The following is an 8881-nucleotide window of genomic DNA, read 5'->3' on the forward strand; positions in this document are numbered from 1 at the left end:
CACCACGAGTACCGAAACCAGGTTTCTTCTGTTGTGGGTCTACAGACATGCCATTGTGTGTTGAACAAGTGTTTGTTTGTTTTCAGTTAATCACAAAGTTATCTGTACTCAACCCACCACGAGTACCGAAACCAGGTTTCTTCTGTTGTGAGTCTACAGACATGCCATTGTGTGTTGAACAAGTGTTTGTTTGTTTCTAGTTAATCACAAAGTTATCTGTACTCAACCCACCACGAGTATCGAAACCAGGTTTCTTCTGTTGTGAGTCTACAGACAAGTCATTGTGTGTTGAACAAGTGTTTGTTTGTTTCTAGTTAATCACAAAGTTACCTGTACTCAACCTACCACGAGTACCGAAACCAGGTTTCTTGTGTTGTGGGTCTACAGACATGCCATTGTGTGTTGAACAAGTGTTTGTTTGTTTCTAGTTAATCACAAAGTTACCTGTACTCAACCCACCACGAGTACCGAAACCAGGTTTCTTCTGTTGTGAGTCTACAGACATGCCATTGTGTGTTGAACAAGTGTTTGTTTGTTTCTAGTTAATCACAAAGTTACCTGTACTCAACCTACCACGAGTACCGAAACCAGGTTTTTTCTGTTGTGGGTCTACAGACAAGTCATTGTGTGTTGAACAAGTGTTTGTTTGTTTCTAGTTAATCACAAAGTTACCTGTACTCAACCCACCACGAGTATCGAAACCAGGTTTCTTCTGTTGTGAGTCTACAGACATGCCATTGTGTGTTGAACAAGTGTTTGTTTGTTTCTAGTTAATCACAAAGTTACCTGTACTCAACCTACCACGAGTACCGAAACCAGGTTTCTTGTGTTGTGGGTCTACAGACATGCCATTGTGTGTTGAACAAGTGTTTGTTTGTTTCTAGTTAATCACAAAGTTACCTGTACTCAACCCACCACGAGTACCGAAACCAGGTTTCTTCTGTTGTGAGTCTACAGACATGCCATTGTGTGTTGAACAAGTGTTTGTTTGTTTCTAGTTAATCACAAAGTTATCTGTACTCAACCCACCACGAGTACCGAAACCAGGTTTCTTCTGTTGTGAGTCTACAGACAAGTCATTGTGTGTTGAACAAGTGTTTGTTTCTTTCTAGTTAATCACAAAGTTACCTGTACTCAACCCACCACGAGTACCGAAACCAGGTTTCTTCTGTTGTGGGTCTACAGACATGCCATTGTGTGTTGAACAAGTGTTTGTTTGTTTCTAGTTAATCACAAAGTTACCTGTACTCAACCCACCACGAGTACCGAAACCAGGTTTTTTCTGTTGTGGGTCTACAGACTGTGATGAACGAGTGAGATAAAAATTATATAGCTTTTATACACCTAAAACCAAGTTATTCCATGTGGTGTGTGTCTTAAACATTCGCATTTCCATTCTATAAGTTTTGAACTACATCACAAACCGCCACTTGTTGGATGTCCTTCGTTTACTTGTGCTAATTCTATCTTTCTGTATCAGAACTGTAATATCCTGATTCTAACTTTCTGTGTCAGAGGTGTGATATCCTCTGTATCAGAGCTGTGATATCCTGATTCTAACTTTCTATATCAGAACTGTCATATCCTGATTCTAACTTTCTGTATCAGAGCTGTAATATCCTGATTCTAACTTTCTCTATCAGAACTGTCATATCCTGATTCTAACTTTCTGTATCAGAGGTGTGATATCCTCTGTATCAGAGCTGTGATATCCTGATTCTAACTTTCTGTATCAGAACTGTAATATCCTGATTCTAACTTTCTGTATCAGAGGTGTGATATCCTCTGTATCAGAACTGTGATATCCTGATTCTAACTTTCTGTATCAGAGTTGTGATATCCTGATTCTAACTTTCTGTATCAGTGGTGTAATATCCTGATTCTAACTTTCTGTATCAGTGGTGTGATATCCTCTGAATCAGAGCTGTAATATCCTGATTCTAACTTTCTGTATCAGAGGTGTGATATCCTCTGTATCAGAGCTGTGATATCCTGATTCTAACTTTCTGAATCAGAACTGTGATATCCTGATTCTAACTTTCTGTATCAGAACTGTGATATCCTGATTCTAACTTTCTGTATCAGAGCTGTAATATCCTGATTCTAACTTTCTGTATCAGAACTGTGATATCCTGATTCTAACTTTCTGTATCATAGTTGTGATATCCTGATTCTAACTTTCTGTATCAGAACTGTGATATCCTCTGTATCAGAGCTGTGATATCCTGATTCTAACTTTCTATATCAGAACTGTAATATCCTGATTCTAACTTTCTGTATCAGAGGTGTGATATCCTCTGTATCAGAGCTGTGATATCCTGATTCTAACTTTCTCTATCAGAGGTGTGATATCCTGATTCTAACTTTCTGTATCAGAGGTGTGATATCCTGATTCTAACTTTCTGTATCAGAACTGTGATATCCTGATTCTACCTTTCTGTATCAGAGCTGTAATATCCTGATTCTAACTTTCTGTATCAGTGGTGTGATACTCTCTGTATCAGAGCTGTGATATCCTGATTCTAACTTTCCGTATCAGAACTGTGATATCCTGATTCTAGCTTTCTCTATCAGAGGTGTGAATTCCTCTGTATCAGAGCTGTGATATCCTGATTCTAACTTTCTGTATCAGAACTGTCATATCCTGATTCTAACTTTCTGTATCAGAGGTGTGATATCCTGATTCTAACTTTCTGTATCAGAACTGCGATATTTTGATTCTAACTTTCTGTATCAGAGGCCTGATATCCTGATTCTAAATTTCTGTATCAGAGCTGTAATATCCTGATTCTAACTTTCTGTATCAGAACTGTGATATCCTGATTCTACCTTTCTGTATCAGAGCTGTAATATCCTGATTCTAACTTTCTGTATCAGAGGTGTGATATTCTCTGTATCGGAGCCGTGATATCCTGATTCTAACTTTCCGTATCAGAACTGTGATATCCTGATTCTAACTTTCTGTATCAGAACTGTGATATCATGATTCTAACTTTCTGTATCAGAGGTGTGATATCCTGATTCTAACTTTCTCTATCAGAGGTGTGATATCCTGATTCTAACTTTCTGTATCAGATGTGTGATATCCTGATTCTAAATTTCTGTATCAGAGCTGTAATATCCTGATTCTAACTTTCTGTATCAGAACTGTGATATCCTGATTCTACCTTTCTGTATCAGAGCTGTAATATCCTGATTCTAACTTTCTGTATCAGAGGTGTGATATTCTCTGTATCAGAGCTGTGATATCCGAATTCTAACTTTCCGTATCAGAACTCTGATATCCTGATTCTAGCTTTCTGTATCAGAGGTGTGATATCCTCTGTATCAGAGCTGTGATATCCTGAGTCTAACTTTCTGTATCAGAGGTGTGATATCCTGATTCTAACTTTCTGGATCAGAACTGTGATATCCTGATTCTAACTTTCTGTATCAGAGGTGTGATATCCTGATTCTAAATTTCTGTATCAGAACTGTGATATCCTCTGTATCAGAGGTGTGATATCCTGATTCTAACTTTCTGTATCAGAGGTGTAATATCCTGATTCTAAATTTCTGTATCAGAACTGTGATATCCTTTGTATCAGAGGTGTGATATCCTGATTCTAACTTTCTATATCAGAACTGTGATATCCTGATTCTAACTTTCTGTATCAGTGGTGTGATATCCTGATTCTAACTTTCTGTATCAGAACTGTGATATCCTGATTCTAACTTTCTGTATCAGAACTGTGATATCCTGATTCTAACTTTCTGTATCAGAGGTGTGATATTCTGATTCTAACTTTCTGTATCACAGCTGTGATATCCTATGCTCGTCTGTGTTGTCTCCAACCTTGCCCATTCTTTTTATGCTTGTGACGTCAACATATACACAGAATGAAGTTATATGATATAACCACTGTATATCCAGACACCACCTTTAGACCCATGTAGTTATATCATATTACCACTGTATATCCTGACACCACCTTTAGACCCATGTAGTTATATCATATTATCACTGTATATCCAGACACCACCTTTAGACCCATGTAGTTATTTCATATTACCACTGTATATCTCGACACCACCTTTAGACCCATGTAGTTATATCATATTACCACTGTATATCCAGACACCACCTTTAGACCCATGTGGTTATATCATATTACCACTGTATATCCAGACACCACCTTTAGACCCATGTAGTTATATCATATTACCACTGTATATCCAGACACCACCTTTAGACCCATGTAGGTTATATCATATTACCACTGTATATCCAGACACCACCTTTAGACCCATGTAGTTATATCATATTACCACTGTATATCCAGACACCACCTTTAGACCCATGTAGTTATATCATATTACCACTGTATATCCAGACACCACCTTTAGACCCATGTGGTTATATCATATTACCACTGTATATCCAGACACCACCTTTAGACCCATGTATTTATATCATATTACCACTGTATATCCAGACACCACCTTTGGACCCATGTAGTTATATCATATTACCACTGTATATCCAGACACCACCTTTAGACCCATGTAGGTTATTTCATATTACCACTGTATATATCCAGACACCACCTTTAGACCCATGTAGTTATATCATATTACCACTGTATATCCAGACACCACCTTTAGACCCATGTAGTTATATCATATTACCACTGTATATCCAGACACCACCTTTAGACCCATGTAGTTATATCATATTACCACTGTATATCCAGACACCACCTTTAGACCCATGTAGTTATATCATATTACCACTGTATATCCAGACACCACCTTTAGACCCATGTAGTTATATCATATTACCACTGTATATCCAGACACCACCTTTAGACCCATGTAGTTATATCATATTACCACTGTATATCCAGACACCACCTTTAGACCCATGTAGTTATATCATATTACCACTGTATATCCAGACACCACCTTTAGACCCATGTAGTTATATCATATTACCACTGTATATCCAGACACCACCTTTAGACCCATGTATTTATATCATATTACCACTGTATATCCAGACACCACCACCTTTAGACCCATGTAGTTATATCATATTACCACTGTATATCCAGACACCACCTTTAGACCCATGTGGTTATTTCATATTACCTACTGTATATCCAGACACCACCTTTAGACCCATGTAGTTATATCATATTACCACTGTATATCCAGACCTGCACCTTTGAGACCCATATTTGGTATATCATATTACCACTGTATATCCAGACACCACCTTTAGACCCATGTAGTTATATCATATTACCACTGTATATCCAGACACCATTTTTAGACCCATGTAGTTATATCATATTACCACTGTATATCCAGACACCACCTTTAGACCCATGTAGTTATATCATATTACCACTGTATATCCAGACACATATTACCACCTTTAGACCCATGTAGTTATATCATATTACCACTGTATATCCAGACACCACCTTTAGACCCATGTAGTTATATCATGGTTATTACCACTGTATATCCAGACACCACCTTTAGACCCATGTAGTTATATCATATTACCACTGTATATCCAGACACCACCTTTAGACCCATGTGGTTATATCATATTACCACTGTTATATTTAGACATATTACCACTGTATATCCAGACACCACCTTTAGACCCATGTAGTTATATCATATTACCACTGTATATCCAGACACCACCTTTAGACCCATGTAGTTATATCATATTACCACTGTATATCCAGACACCACCTTTAGACCCATGTAGTTATATCATATTACCACTGTATATCCAGACACATAGCTGAATACGACCCTTGTAGTTATATCATATTACTTCACTGTATATCCAGACACCACCATTAGACACCCATATAGTTATATCATATTACCACTGTATATCCAGACACCACCTTTAGATTCATGTAGTTATATCATATTACCACTGTATATCCAGACACCACCTTTAGACCCATGTAGTTATATCATATTACCACTGTATATCCAGACACCACCTTTAGACCCATGTAGTTATATCATATTACCACTGTATATCCAGACACCACCTTTAGACCCATGTAGTTATATCATACCACCACTGTATATCAGACACCACCTTTAGACCCATGTAGTTATATCATATTACCACTGTATATCCAGACACCACCTTTAGACCCATGTAGTTATATCATATTACCACTTGTATATCCAGACACCACCTTTAGACCCATGTAGTTATTATCATATTACCACTGTATATCCAGACACCACCTTTAGATTCATGTAGTTATATCATATTACCACTGTATATCCAGACACCACCTTTAGACCCATGTAGTTATATCATATTACCACTGTATATCCAGACACCACCTTTAGACCTATGTGGTTATATCATATTACCACTGTATATCCAGACACCACCTTTAGACCCATGTAGTTATATCATATGACCACACTGTATATCATACACTGACACTGACCTTTTGGACCCGTATTAGTTATGTCATATTACCACTGTATATCCAGACACCACATTTTATAGGACCCGTAGACCCAGTTGTATATCATATTACCACTGTATATCCAGACACCACCTTTAGACCCATGATGGTTATATCATGTTACCACTGTATATCCAGACACCACAACTGAATTTGTTTGGTTGTATCATATTACCACTGTATATCCAGACACCACCTTTAGACCCATGTAGTTATATCATATTACCACTGTATATCCAGACACCACCTTTAGACCCATGTGGTTATATCATGTATTACCACTGTATATCAGACACCACCTTTAGACCCATGTAGTTGGTTATATCATGTACCCGTAATATGTCCGACTTTTCACAGCACCTTATGTGGACATATCATATTACCACTGTATCCAGACACCACCTTTGGACCCATGTGGTTATATCATATATTACCAATACCATATCCATGACACCACCTTTAGACCCATATGTAGTTATATCATGTTACACCACCTGTATATCCCGACACCACCTTTAGACCCATGTAGTTATATCATATTACCACTGTATATCCAGACACCACCTTTAGACCCATGTGGTTATATCATATTACCACTGTATATCCAGACACCATTCTTTATATGCCACTGTAGTTATGTATCATCATGTACCACTTTCGACTCTTGTATCCAGACACCACCTTTAGACCCATGTTGTTATATCATATTACCACTGTATATCCAGACACCACCTTTAGACCCATGTGGTTATATCATATTACCACTGTATATCCAGACACCACCTTTAGACCCATGTAGTTATATCATATTACCACTGTATAGTTCCTTACAATCCACCTTTTAGACCCGTGTGTAGTTATATCATTATTACCGCAACGTATATCCAGACACCACCTTTAGACCCATGTAGTTATATCATATTACCACTGTATATCCAGACACTGCACCTTTGGACCCATGTGGTTATATCATATTACCACTATATCCAGACACCACCTTTAGATTCATGTAGTTATATCATATTACCACTGTATATCCAGACACCACCTTTAGACCCATGTAGTTATATCATATTACCACTGTATATCCAGACACCACCTTTAGACCCATGTAGTTATATCATATTACCACTGTATATCCAGACACCACTTTTAGATTCCATGTAGTTATATCATATTACCACTGTATATCCAGACACCACCTTTAGACCCATGTAGTTATATCATATTACCACTGTATATCCAGACACCACCTTTAATCCATGTAAGCATGTTTGCCAGCCACTGTAGTATATCTGCATACCAATTTTTAGACCCATGTAGTTATATCATATTACCACTGTATATCCAGACACCACCTTTAGACCCATGTAGTTGGTATCATCATATATTACCACATTATATCCAGACACCACCTTTAGACCCACCATAGTTATATATCACTATCATATTACCACTACTGTATATCCAGACACCACCTTTAGACCCATGTAGGTATATCATATTACCACTGTACATTTGGATAATCTACATTTAGACCTATGTAGTTATATATTATATTACCACTGTATATCCAGACACCACCTTTAGACCCATGTAGTTATATCATATTACCACTGTATATCCAGACACCACCTTTTAGACCCATATGTAGTTATATATATATTACCACTGTATATCCAGACACCACCTTTAGACCGTATATAGTTATTTTATATTACTAGAATATATCATCTGCAGACATTCACCTTTAGACCCATGTAGTTATATCATGTTATCACTTATACCCAGACACCACCTTTAGACCCATAGTGGTTATATCATACCACCACTGTATATCCAGACACCACCTTTAGACCCATGTAGTTATATCACTATATTACTTACTATATCATATAGTATACACTAATTTTAGACCCATATAGTTATATACCACATCAGACCCATGTAGATCCAGACACCACCTTTAGGGACCTATGTATATGTATTATATTACTAATTTGTATATATCCACACCACCCTTTAGACCCATGTAGTTGTTATATGGCATTACCACTGTATATCCAGAATACCATATATTCACCTTTTAGACCTATTTATATAGTACTATATTACCACTGTATATCCAGACACCACCTTTAGACCCATGTAGTTATATCATATTACCACTGTATATCCAGACACCACCTTTAGACCCATGTAGTTATATCATATTACCACTGTATATCCAGACACCACCTTTAGACCCATGTAGAATAGTTATATCATACCACTGTATATCCAGACACCACCTTTAGACCCATATGTAGTTATATCATATTACCACTGTATATCCAGACACCAACTTTTAGACTGTATGTAGTTATATCATATTACCA

At 37.2% G+C, this 8881-nt stretch overlaps 1 pseudogene; it reads left to right on the forward strand.

Annotated features, from left to right (window-relative positions):
• Nucleotides 1-6950: 6950 nt before the first annotated feature.
• Nucleotides 6951-8881, forward strand: part of LOC143235773 (voltage-gated inwardly rectifying potassium channel KCNH2-like) — a 38840-nt pseudogene continuing 36909 nt past the window's right edge.

This window comes from Tachypleus tridentatus, chromosome 12, assembly GCF_004210375.1.
Source record: "Tachypleus tridentatus isolate NWPU-2018 chromosome 12, ASM421037v1, whole genome shotgun sequence".
In the NCBI taxonomy this organism is placed as follows: Eukaryota; Metazoa; Arthropoda; class Merostomata; order Xiphosura; family Limulidae; genus Tachypleus; species Tachypleus tridentatus.